This window comes from Colius striatus, chromosome 15 (assembly GCF_028858725.1).
Source record: "Colius striatus isolate bColStr4 chromosome 15, bColStr4.1.hap1, whole genome shotgun sequence".
Taxonomy (NCBI): Eukaryota; Metazoa; Chordata; class Aves; order Coliiformes; family Coliidae; genus Colius; species Colius striatus.
This window is the reverse complement of record NC_084773.1, coordinates 10,556,498-10,569,144: the sequence shown is the minus strand read 5'-3', so window position 1 is coordinate 10,569,144 and position 12,647 is coordinate 10,556,498.

Here is a 12,647-nt window from a genome sequence, read left to right as displayed (position 1 = left end):
CTTAACTCCAGTGACCATCCCTTTCTCAGGCTGCTCTCCTAATGGATTCTCCTCTTCTAATGGATTATGTAGCTCCTCTGAAATTTGTTTCATGAATCACAATGCTTTGAAACACCAGGTCAGAATTTCAGTTACTCTTTTGCAAATTTCTATGTCTCTCTACAGTGTTTCAAGTGGACTCTAGCTTTAGCTTCAAAGAAAAGCTATTTCACCCCCAGTTGTGCTCAGCTGGAACTAGTTCATTTGCAATTTGCTATCACTTGACATGTAGAGGTTGAAAGCAAAGGAAATATTGGAAAATGGCTAAAATATACATACAGTGTACATAGAAGCACACTTTCCTTTTCTTGATGAATATCTCCTCTGTGTCTACTACCCTGCCTGAGTGTCTGATGGAATGATTTACTAATAACCTATGATTGCAGCCACAGTTAAGGCCACACTGGGGCTACGTGTTTGTGCTGCCACAGCAAAGAGAACCAGCATGGTGCAGAGCTGTGGCCTGCCTTGCCATAAGAAATTACCTTCAAATAAAAATGCATTTAAGTCTTGCAGGATGTATGCTGCTATGTGTTTTAAATACACATATATAATATTATTTGTAGAAGTAGACAGCAGGAAGATTCTTTATTAACACATACTTGGCAACTCTGTGTTGTGCATACCTCAGTCAATTTGTCCAACCAGCCCTTAAACTCCTTCTTTTCCCCTTCAATTCCTCAAAGATGGAAGCAGCCCCTCAGAGTGTTCCCCAGGCTCCAGACTTCTCCAAAACCTATCTCTGCAGCAACAAATCAGCTTTGGAAGATGGAAGGAAGATCATACCAGCTCTATGGATTTGAGAATGCTCATCTTTGAGGAGGTTCTGACCCCAACCCAAATTCTGTGTGTTATTCTCATTGCAAATAAAACTTGCCTGCTCTGCAGTGTCGCTGGTCCTTTGGCTGTGGCCAGGCTTGGAAGGCAGGTGATCTGCCTTCTGCTTAGTCTTGCCGCTGTCTCGCTGCATGACACTGGTAAGTTTGACATTAAATGCCTTGCATACTGTGCGTGCCATAGCTGTAATGATTGCAGGCACAAGCCATTATCATTATCTGATTCCTGAACACTAGTCGCTGCAAAAACTGTCTGAAGCACAGAGGGAGGCATCTTCATTATTGCATTACAGCTCACGTCTTCAAGCGATATTTTGTCCTGCAGTTTCAGTCAGGCTAGGTTTCACTAAAGAACCTGATCTCTAATTTATCAGGTTTTAGTATTGGTATTTTTTTCTCCACTTTGTCTTTTTTTAGTCATTCTTTATAAGAATGAGAGTGACTTCACCAGCTTTTCTATGAAATGCATTATCCAAACTGGCCTCCTGAGGCTGCTGGCTTTTCATTATCGGGGCTGAAGTACAGCCACTAAAATGCCAGTCAGCTACGCTATTTTCTCATTCAGCAACTTGATAGTAGAGGAAATGTATTTCATCCATACATATAGTAATGTGAGAGGAAACTGCTTCCCACATACACAAATTCCTGACTCATTCTTCTCAAATGTGGCTGAAACAACTGCTGAATCCTAACATAAAAAGCTATGATACCCATTCAATAGGCTTTTCCAGGATTTCCAGTATGAGGAGGAGGATCACAGGGAGATGTTTTGTAACTAGAGCACAGATTGGAAATTTGAACCTCTGGGATTTGCTCCCAGCTCAATTACTGTCTTTACTAGTCTTGGGCATCTGGTCTCCATGCCTAGTTTCACCTATGTAATACGGTTATAATACATCTCTACTCATTTTGTGAGTCTGCCTTGCTGTATTTTTGAGTGAGTGGTTCACAGATGTCTGTAATGTTTTGTTGAGGTCCAGAGATCAGAAAGTGTTATACAGTGGCAGAATAACAGCAGCATTGCACTGCTGTCATCTACCTGATTTTTGGTAACACAGTTGTCTGTGGCATTCAGACACTGAGCCTTCCTGGGAAAGGAGACACCGGATGTTTGCAGCTTACACAGGTATGTTGTGTACTCCTTCACAGAAAAGTGATGAGAGATATGTAATTGTGAAATATGTTAAGTAGAAGAAGAAATGTAAAGCTTATTCCCTGTGCCTTCCTAGCTAGTCACATTTCTACACAGGCAGAACTAATCTCAGCAAATTGAGAGGTCACTAATTGAGGCTCAATTTGAACAGTAGTAATTAGAAGAATGAGTGAACTGTATTTTTCTCAAAGCAGATTTGATTTAATAAATTATGCTGCTTAGCCACATCATGAAGCTATGATGAAGCAAAAATGAGAAAGTGCTTTAAAGAAGTGTAGTGTAGTAGATTTACTGGGTAACTTGAGAACTGAATTTAGATGATCTGCCACAGCTTTGATAGGAAAGCTTCAACTCTCCAGGGATTTCCCTAACAGAGCTATGATGCATTTAACCAGCCACTTAAAGGCATTGTTGCATCCAAGGAATCACCTGCAGAATATGCATCTGAGGGCTTTATGATATTGCTGAAATGTAAACAATATGGCATCTATGTGCTGAGTTACTGAACTGATACTAAGGATTGTGTTGCCTTCCCAACCAGTATGCATGAGTAAATAATGTTAGTTGAACTGACAAGTAATTTAAAATTCTCACTGACAGGCCTGAGATTCTAAAAAATCTCTTAGGTTAAGACAAGTTTTGCAGGGTAGACATTTGTTACTAAGCAGACAGTGAGATATATTGGCATTTCCCTGCAAAATAAATAAACGCAGCTATTTTGCAGGACAAGCAGCAATCAGAAAGCTGCCTAATTGCTTTATTTCTTTTTAATATGTTAGACTGGAAGCCTGTGTGCAACAACTAGTTGGCAACTTTTAACAAAATCAGTTCAGAAATAGTTACACAATAAAAATAAAATAGGAGAAGTCTTTCTTTCTCTCTCTCATATCAGTGTAAGTACAAACTTCATCACAACAGTGATCAAAAAAAGGTGTCAGAAGATGCTCAGACCCAACACTTACTTAAAAATCTCTCTCCACTCAAGGGGAGGCTCACAGTGTTAGGATTTCACCCTTCTGGTGAGAATGAAAAGGCAATGAAGTGGAGATGTGAGAAACTGGTAACAGAGACCTAGACCTTTCTTCCTTGTCATAAGGTCAGATATAGTGCATGTCAAAAGCTGCTGACAGTTGCTCCCTGTAGACGGCTGTCTACTGACTACTGCTAAGCATGTCATGATATGGCAATCCCATATCTAGTGAACAAAGAATCAAACTGCTACATTAAACTTACCAACCCCCTTATTCTGGCTGGCCTCCCTGCTGGGACCCTGAACAGCAAGGTAGAGGTGTAAATAACCTGTAATATTCGCCTTCCAGTCTCCAGATGACTCCTGTTAGCAGTGTTAAAGATATAAGACAAAGGAATTTTGCACTAGTTTTGTCTACATCACAAGAGGAAGTCAGGCAGTAGTGAAGGGGAAGAACTCTCAAACCAACCTCTTCTTTAAAACCTTTGCAGATGTATCTGTTCCATTTATTCTTCATTCTGCCCCATCAATTAATTCATGAAGCAATGCCTCATTAAAAACAAAGGAGCAGTACTTTATTTAAGGTGAGTTCAAATCCTACCATAACAAAGACCAAATGTCATATCAGACATTTCAGTGTCTATCACTGAAATTTTTCTACATGCCCCTAGAATGACAGACTAGATGCTCAGACTGCTATCTCTGTGAGCTCTCTCTGAGAGAAAGTGATTGAATTCTACTCATGATGATGGTCATCCAGAACAAGACCAGAACATCCAATCATCAGAACATCCAGTTATCAGAACAAGATGGCATTTACCTAAACATGTTCCCCAGAAAACCAGATACCATTTGCATTTCCTAGAAAACTAACCACTGGAAGGACTGATCTTGCTAAGTATTATATGCAGAGATGGCTGTGGCTGCTCTAATTGCACACAGAAATAAAGACATGCCAAAACACGTAATCCTTTTAAATAGCCACGATTAAAGTTGCAATACTGAATATTGTACTCTGTCATGGTGGCATAGGCTTTGTCTTCCTTTTTGCCTTTAAGAAGGATCAGAGCTTGTCCCACAGAATTGTACTAAGCCATGTGCTATTCATAGGATAGGTCTTTCCAGATTGCAGTGAACTCTTAAATTCTAGCTTATATTCAAAAGATACAAAGGCTAAAGGGTTTTTAATGTGCTCATTCCTTGCAGGATCCTTCAGTAATGATGCCATTTAAGGTTATGCTGCCCGCTTAATTACTTAAACAGTCTACACCACCACAAAGTGCACTGGGAAAGGTTAGAAGGTAAGATAAAAAACATAAGAAGAGGATTTTAAAGGTGTCAGATAGATTCCAGCTCCACTCTTGCAGCACCTGCGGCATGTCTCCACTTAGGCGTATTCTGTTAGCAAAGCTATTGCCATATTCCAGCTATGAGATGTGATTTTAAGCTGAATAGATGTACCCAAGCCAGATCTAAGGAGTAGCAATGAAGATTCAATAGTCCAGGTGTCATCTACCCTAGAATTTCAGTGTGATCTCTAGCTGGCTTAGACAGCCCATGCTGAAGCTCAAGCTGTTATGTCCTCACTGCTCTCATTAACTTTCAGTCTTAACTAAAGCTAACTAAGATGTTCACTCATACTGCAGTCAGAATTCCTAATTGAGTATGAAAAAGACTAAATCTATAGTTCAGCTGCAGGACTTGAAGTCTTTTGCAGACAGATTGTTTCATAGTTCATATTGCCATGAAGCCACAGAATTGCCTGTACTGGCACAGCACAAAGAGAGGCAGAGAGACAGGAACAAGTGCCCACTGATGGGTGTGGGGTATGGCAGCTGCTTGTGCCAGCATTGCCACTTGAACATCCACCCATCATACTGTGACTTAATGCACCAGCATTCACCCCAGCTCTGAAGTTAGCCCACTGTAAAGCCTGCTCTTTGGAGCGCGTTAAGGGAACAAATAGTCAAAGACTATACAAAGATTGATAATTGTTGCAAAGCCTTGTCATGACTCATGCATGAATAGCTTTCTGCTTGATGGCTTCTCATGGTCTTACGTGAAGATGCCAAATGGCACATGAACAAAACTATGGGATAGGAAGTTCACCCTATTTGCAGTATTCAGAGTTGATAAAACCTTCCTAAAGGTTTTTCCTAAATACTTTTCAGAATGGATTACGAATCTCCCCCTGCTCAGTGTTGCAGTGTGGAGCAGTCATCTGATGCACAAAATAAGTTATCTTGACAGGAAATTTGCTGCACTAATGCTGCTGTCCTAAGCAGCTCAATCTTTAATCTGATTTCTTTGTTTCTTATTCGAGGCAAGCAGCTGTAACAGAAACATTCAGTAAAGACTGCTAAGCCACTTGGCATGTCTATAAAACTCAGGCGTGTGAACTATTCTCTTGCTCTTCCCAGTTGGCCAGGGTCCTGCTCCTTCACATTGAAGGAGGACTTTGATGTGCTTGTACTACTAGGATACTGCACAGAGCAGCTTGAAGTTACTGTTTCATTTTCCTAACTGAGTTAGGCAAATATTGCTAAAGACTTAGATGGGTTACTTTTACAAGGAAAGTAAATCTTTATAAGCAAAAATTCAAAGGGAAGCTGCAGCTCCCTTTTTGTGGAACCATCTGTGCACAGTGTATTTAATCATCTTTCTGTTGTTATTGGATTTACTGGATACGTTTTATAAAGTGCGTTAGGAGATCCATAGGGATGTGATCCACTTAGAGAGTGTGACCCAGAAGGATTTTTGGCCAATGATTGTAACAGGAGTAGGATCAAACCAAGCCTGTCATCCTATTAGCATTTACAAAAGCCTCTGTGAGATCAAGAAAGAAATAGTAATCAAAAGTCAGTTAAAAAGAAGTGATTTGTTGTGAGTCATTTACACCTAATTTGGATTTAAACTGCAAGTTTTAGAAGGAAAGTTATCAAGAAAACGCTTTTATATGCCAAACCTGAACACAAACCTGGAATTATCCAGTTGTTGAAAGTCAGTGTTGTTCAACTGAAAAATATGGGTAGATCAATTCTAGAGAAGAAACCCAACTACTGGGAACAACAGTGTAGAAATCAGAACATAAATCCCACCGTTGAGCCATTCACAGAGATCATCTGCTCTATTTAAATTACAGTAGGTTTTTGAGAGGCATTTGTTAAGAACTACACCAAATTTCATGTCAATAAAAGTTGAGACAAAACTAGAGTCAAAGAAGAGTGGAACTATAGCTGCCTGGAGACTGCCCACAGTCAGATTGCAGAAGTGCTGGTCACCTGGGTTAATGACACAGTGAAACCCTTTTGTAGTACGGGAAAAGAAAAGCCATTAGAAAAATCTACAGAGACTTCTAGCCCTATTACCTAACATCTGCAATTGTTTGCCATGCAGTGGTATATTATGGAGATAAGCAAGCATGATAAAAATGTTATAATAACCTCTTAAAATGAGAGACTGGAAATGCAATCCTGTTCTTGCTTGCAAAGTGTTTCTCATGCAAGTGTCCCTGGGAGATGTTTTATAATAAAGTTTGAATGAAATACAATAAAAATCAAATCAAAGCTCATTCATTGTATACCAAACAAAACAGCTCAGGTTTCAGCTTTGGTTTGAAAGCCAGGAAGACAATTTACTTGAGTTTCTGCTGCTGCTCAGAATTCCAAAAGGGAGAAGACAATAGCTCAAAAGGTAATCGACAAACAGTTTGGATTTAAAAGCTGGTGTTGTCAAGAGATCAAAAGTGAAAGACTCAAAGAATCATTCAGCAAGCTGCAAATATCCATAAAGAGAATTGAGTTCTGTTTCACGGTCAAAAGCACCATTTTACATGTACAGCATTTTCTTTTCAAGTATGCATATGACAATTACTGCATGCCAAGATATTAATGTATGACATGTTTCATTTGCATAAGAAAGTTAGGCAATTACAAGCAAAGCTCAGCCCCCACTTCGTGTGCACTGAGACAGCACACAGTCGTGTACAAATGAAACGCACAACTCTGTCATCGTGTGCATGAGGTTATTCAAATGCAATATCCAAACAATGATTAGAGAAACAACCCCCTGTGCAAATGCAGAAATACAATGTCCATGTATAATGTCCATATTTTTTGAGTACTGTCAGATTACTGTACATTCCATCTGGACTAAAGGGATCCAGCTTCATTTAAGATTTGATGACTTAAACACCAGACAGCCTCTTCTGATTTGTACTTTTCCATCCTCAAATATAGGTCCAATGTGTTTTTAGTGTGAAAGGTATTTTTACTAATGCCTCATAAAATTCTAGATGAAGTTAAGGTTCTGTGCCAAAAGCTGCCTCTACAAAGATGTAAAGGCTCTCTCAGAAGATTAATAGTGATGATTTCTAGTCCTGGCCAGCTTCTATGTGGTGACCATTACAATCAAGCTGGCAGTGATTTTTATGTAAATCAGTCCATTATCAGAACTATGTGTATCTGGTCACTAGACTGTGGGCACTCAGCAGAAATTGGCATCAGTATTTTCAAGACAAGCACTTTTTTTTCCTTAATGTTCCAAACACTGTTGTTTGTGACTTGTTTTTCTCTAAACAGTAGTTCAAGGTGAATAGTTTGGTGGATAAAAAACAGGTGATATAAGCAAAAGACAGTTCTTAATCCCTAGAAATATGAACAAGTTTGGGTTAGTGCTATTGTAATTTTGCTTTACAGAATTCAGTCAGATAAGTCCAAGTAAAACAAGTGAAAAATAAAATAACCATGAAAAATCACCTTTTGGGGCAGAGTGGAGGGGTGAGGGGGTTACATAAAATAATATGTTGGAGACTTCAAAAACCTTAAAAAAAAGCAGGAAGAGAAAATGTGGGAAGCACTTAGATGTTAAAAAGAGGCTTTAACCTTGTATTAGCTCCTGACCTTTCAGTCTTGCTGAAATATTCACCTGTTGGTTCACCATGAGCTGGTTCAATTTGCAGGCTATGAGTTCAGAGCAAGCCATGATCAATGTGGCCAGGAATAGCCAACACTGCATCCCTCAGGGAAGGATGTAAAACCTCTTCATTCCTTTCGCATATGTTCCAAATGCCCATAATTGCATGCACTGACAGTGGCAAGTATCTGCCGGGCCTTATTTGCTGCTCTGCATAATTTTACCCTAATTTGGCCCCCTCATGGCACATTTTAGCAAACAGAAGGTAGCTTTTATTACAGAGCTCTTTCTGAATCACCAGCATTGTTACCATTGCAAAGCAACATGTTACTGTTTGTTTCTTGAAATATTGAGGCTTCATTTGAAGATATGGGATGAAATGCTGCTCCTATTGAGGTTTTGTTATTTTTCTTTGACAAGATCAAGGTTTAGTCACTGTCTCTTTTGTGTTACACAAGTGTGTGTTATATAGAAGATCTGTTTTATCAGAGGCAGAAGTCAGGACCCTAGATATTGGGAACACTACTGTAACACTGCCAGCTAAAAGCATGGCTGATTGAAGTTACAGTAGTGTAAAGTATTTTAGATACCTTATTAAATGTTGCCATAAATGCATGGAATAGAGTGATGTTCTAGGAGTGCTTGGGTGAACAAATTGGAGAAATAGGGATGTGAGTCATAACCGGAGTTCAGGATTTCAAAACATTTCATGCAAAGCAGTACAACGACATTGAGTTAACCTCTCATGTCCTGATAGCGATGTTGGAAATTCTTTTGTGCACTGCAGTATTGGACTGATGGGGAAGCTAAGTTTACTTTTTTTGATGTATGTACGACAGTTCTACTTAATCAGTGGTTTAGGTATCTCATTTTAGATATCTAAATTTGTCCTTTTTTGCAAATACCCACAGTTATGAAACACTGTGATCTATCTATCCTGTGATCTCCAGGATGGAACAAAATGTTGCATTTCTTACCCATCTGGACTTAGGAAAGAGAAATTTCATCCTTTACAGAATTTGCAGGTTTCATTTTTAGAATGCATTTCTTCAACAGGAAATGAGCTAGGCTAGAAGGAATTTACATTTTTAAAAGCCTCTTCTATTAAGGAATCAAAGCTTTGATTGGCTAGAAAAAAAATAGAATTCATTCATTTCTTTGTTTCCATTAGACAGACTTTTTCACACAGCATCTCCCATTGCCCTGTACCTTTTGTTGCCCTGTAATAAAGTAAAATTCAAATCCATGTGAAAAAAAAATTATTCCATAATTCATCAACTAGAAATATGGCTCTCAACATCTACCACAGAAGAGTCCTGACTGCCTTTTAGCACACTTCAGGTTTCTCAGGCAAGCTGGGAGATTATCTCCTGAGTACAAACTGCAAGGGAAACTCCAGCTCTTTTGAAATCAATGGAGTTGGGCTGTTGGCCTTGATGGAGAGAGGAGTTAAGTCTCTTTTAGGTTAGCAGCATAGTAAACAATGTTTTAGAAGTATTGCCTACTCAGGGTTCCCTGAAGGTCATCCTTATGTCCATGCTCACCTGCCATTCAGATCATAAGCTTCCAGTTCTGACCTGAATTGTTTCATACATACCTATCTGGGTAGATAAATTGGTAAGGCCACCTGACAAGCTGTCAAATAGCTTGAGAGGTAGCATGGGGGTGGCAAGCAAAGGGAAGGTAAAATATGTCACCCTTGTGGTTGCTCCCTAGCACTCTTTGTCAGAACACTGAAGATACAGCTGCTACATCCAGCCATGATTGCACAAGGCTCCCCCACACACTGACCTCTTTGGGGAGCCTTGCTGAAGTGAAGGGACCTCTTAACAGTAGAGATGTACTATGCAGAGGAAGCGATCATAGCAATCTCCTTAAGTACCACTGACCTGCGTGGAGCACTGGGATCTACCTGCAGGGAGCTCCTTGCAGGACTGCAGACTGCAGCTATATCACACTTAGCACAAGGATTTCTGGTCCTGAATGGGACCCTTGGGCATCGAACTACAACGATTAAATAACGACGGTAATAAAACTTGCCTGCACGGTTGGATACATTTCATGCGAGCTGAGACGGCATCATAAGTAAAGCAGCTCTTCCACCTTGTGGCCAGACACACTACTGCGGGCAGAGCTTGCACGCCAGAAACCACAGACCACACGGGTACTGCTGTTAAACAGACCCAGTGCACCAAGGGTTGTTGCTATCACAGGGCTCCCCTTGCAAGCCAATACTACAAATACTAACTAGCCCCGTTTTGTAAGGTAATGTTTTGTGTGTGTCTATGCTCACATATGCGTGTGCAAACTGAAAGATGCGTAATGCCCTCTAGTGATGCCGGCCCACAGATGCTACGAGACCTGGTGTAAAAACAGCTACTGTCTTCTTTATCCTCCTGGGTAAAACAAGGCCTTTACTCAATGCAACATGCAAGTTTGACACACTGGTAAAATGTTCTGGTGTGGGAACAGAGTGTGAGCATACCACAAATGTGGAAAAAGAGATTTCTTCAAATAGAGACCAGAGACAGTTGCTGTGAGAAATGCCACTAGAACGAAAAGGAACAATTTGGAGGCAGTGACAAATTAATCTATGCTTCTCTCTTCATTTCTACTCTCTGCTCCTATTTTCTGCTTTTACCTCTGTCTATTGAAACAATCATATAACTTTGTTGTTTGCATCAACGTACAATTCAGCACAACTGGATCCAGTGTCTGTAGTCACAGTTGCCGCAGAGTAAAGCCCCATTTCAAAAGCAGTAACTGTATGTCAACTTTGTAATAATACAATGGAGGTAGATTGAAATATAAAATTTTGCAGTAAATGCATTAGATTTGCACTGTGTGAAATGATGGAACATGCTGGCTAACAAACTTCAGAGCCAGTAAGTCAATATTAATGTTTCTAAATGACATCATTTCTGAAGCAGGATTTGCTTGGTTATATAAGAGGGACAAATTTGGTTCAAAGAAGAATAGCAAAAGATGAAAAGAACAAGCTGTTTAAAATCTAAGTATGCTTCTCAGATGTTGCAGTTCCCTAAAGAGCAGTTTATTAATTACAAGCTATCCTCCTCCTCATCATCATCATCATTCCACCATACCAGCTGGTACCACACTGAGTTCTCTTGCAGTAGTAGGTGCTTCCCAAACACAGTGTAAAAATCAGCCCTAGTGTATCACATCACTTGCTTTTGTCACTGAGTCTGCAATTGGCTACCAAAACAGCTCCCCAAGACAAACTATTGAAGTCAGGGCATCACATCAGGCCAAAATTTAACCGAGTGTCTCACACGGCTTTAACATCATGATTCCCCAATATCTTTCAATTTCTTTTGCTCTTCTATTCTGCACAGTGACAGCTGATTATACAAAGGAGCTGGATTTGGCTCCTCTCTCTGCTTTTTTCTACTTCAGTTGGCAAAACAGGGTTTCACTGGGAGGCCCAAAGAAAGCTAGCTTTCATCAACCATTTTTTCTAGCTAGAAATAAGTATTAAGCCAATGTGAGCACATGTCACTGCTCACAGAGCGACATGTTGATGCACCATGACTGGTTTAACACCTGGCACAACGTTTCACATTTGCACCAATGTTTCATATGTTATTAGAAGCCCATCTTGATCATGGCCATGACCAGCTGCCATTTTGTGTGAGGGGTGCAGGGAGTTTCTTACGTAGAGAAAGGCATCAAACATTCCACTGTAACACATAAAAGCAGAAAACAAATTTTAAGTGTTTATTTATGTATGTATGTATCATTCAAAATCTCCCAAACTGATGTTATGGTAGCTAAAACACGTTTCTTATGATGTGTATGATCTTAAAGCATAAAGTTTTGTTCTTGCCATAATTTTATAGGCTTAACTTGTTCTTGCTCCAGCTTCAGCTATCTTAAGACATCTAGGGTACAGATATCAGCTATCTTGAGATATCCAGGTTGTAGATGTAGATGCAGACTGACGCAAACTAAAATGGACTATTGACTGTGGAAAAGAAGAAATGAGTTACGTAAATAAACGTATAATATGCAGACTCAGGACTGAAGGAGCATCAAGACAACGACCACCAGAGGGTCTTGAAGACCCCCAAAGACCCGCTTTGTAAGAGTGCACGCCCAAGGGGGATGGACTTGTGAATTGGAGGCGTGCAAAGTCAGATAGAGCAGCGGCCAAGAAGGGAGTCTTATGGCAGCAAGACAGTTACGTTTGGGGTACAAATTGTGTGACCGAGTAGACAAACAACATCAAAACCGTTTCAGTGAAGCCCAAAATGAGGTCATCGCTTCATCTCCCTGTAATGTATATAAGGAGTGTTCTTTCATTTTTCAGTGTGCATGATAGGAGGAACTATCCCCGTGCATTCGGTGCTGCAATGAAGAGTGCCTACTTTCTACAACTCAAAAATATAATCTTAAAGAGTGTTCCTAGACCGGCTTTTACGGCATCACTCGGAACAGCCGTCGTCCTGTGCACTGCTGTGCCTGGGGCCAGTCCGACACCCCATTGACATGGCGGCCGCCAGACCGAGACTACGATGCCCAGCAAGCCGCGCGCTACGTCGTCATCCGATTGGTTGCATGGACCCGCGGGGGAGCCAATAAGCATCAGGAAAGCCGTCACCCTCCTCGGAAGGTGTGGGCCGACAGTGGTCGCGATGCATGGCGGGAATTGTAGGCGCCTGGCCGCTGCCGGAGGACAGCGCCTGCGCAGTGGCGCCGGCGCCGGCGGCGCGTG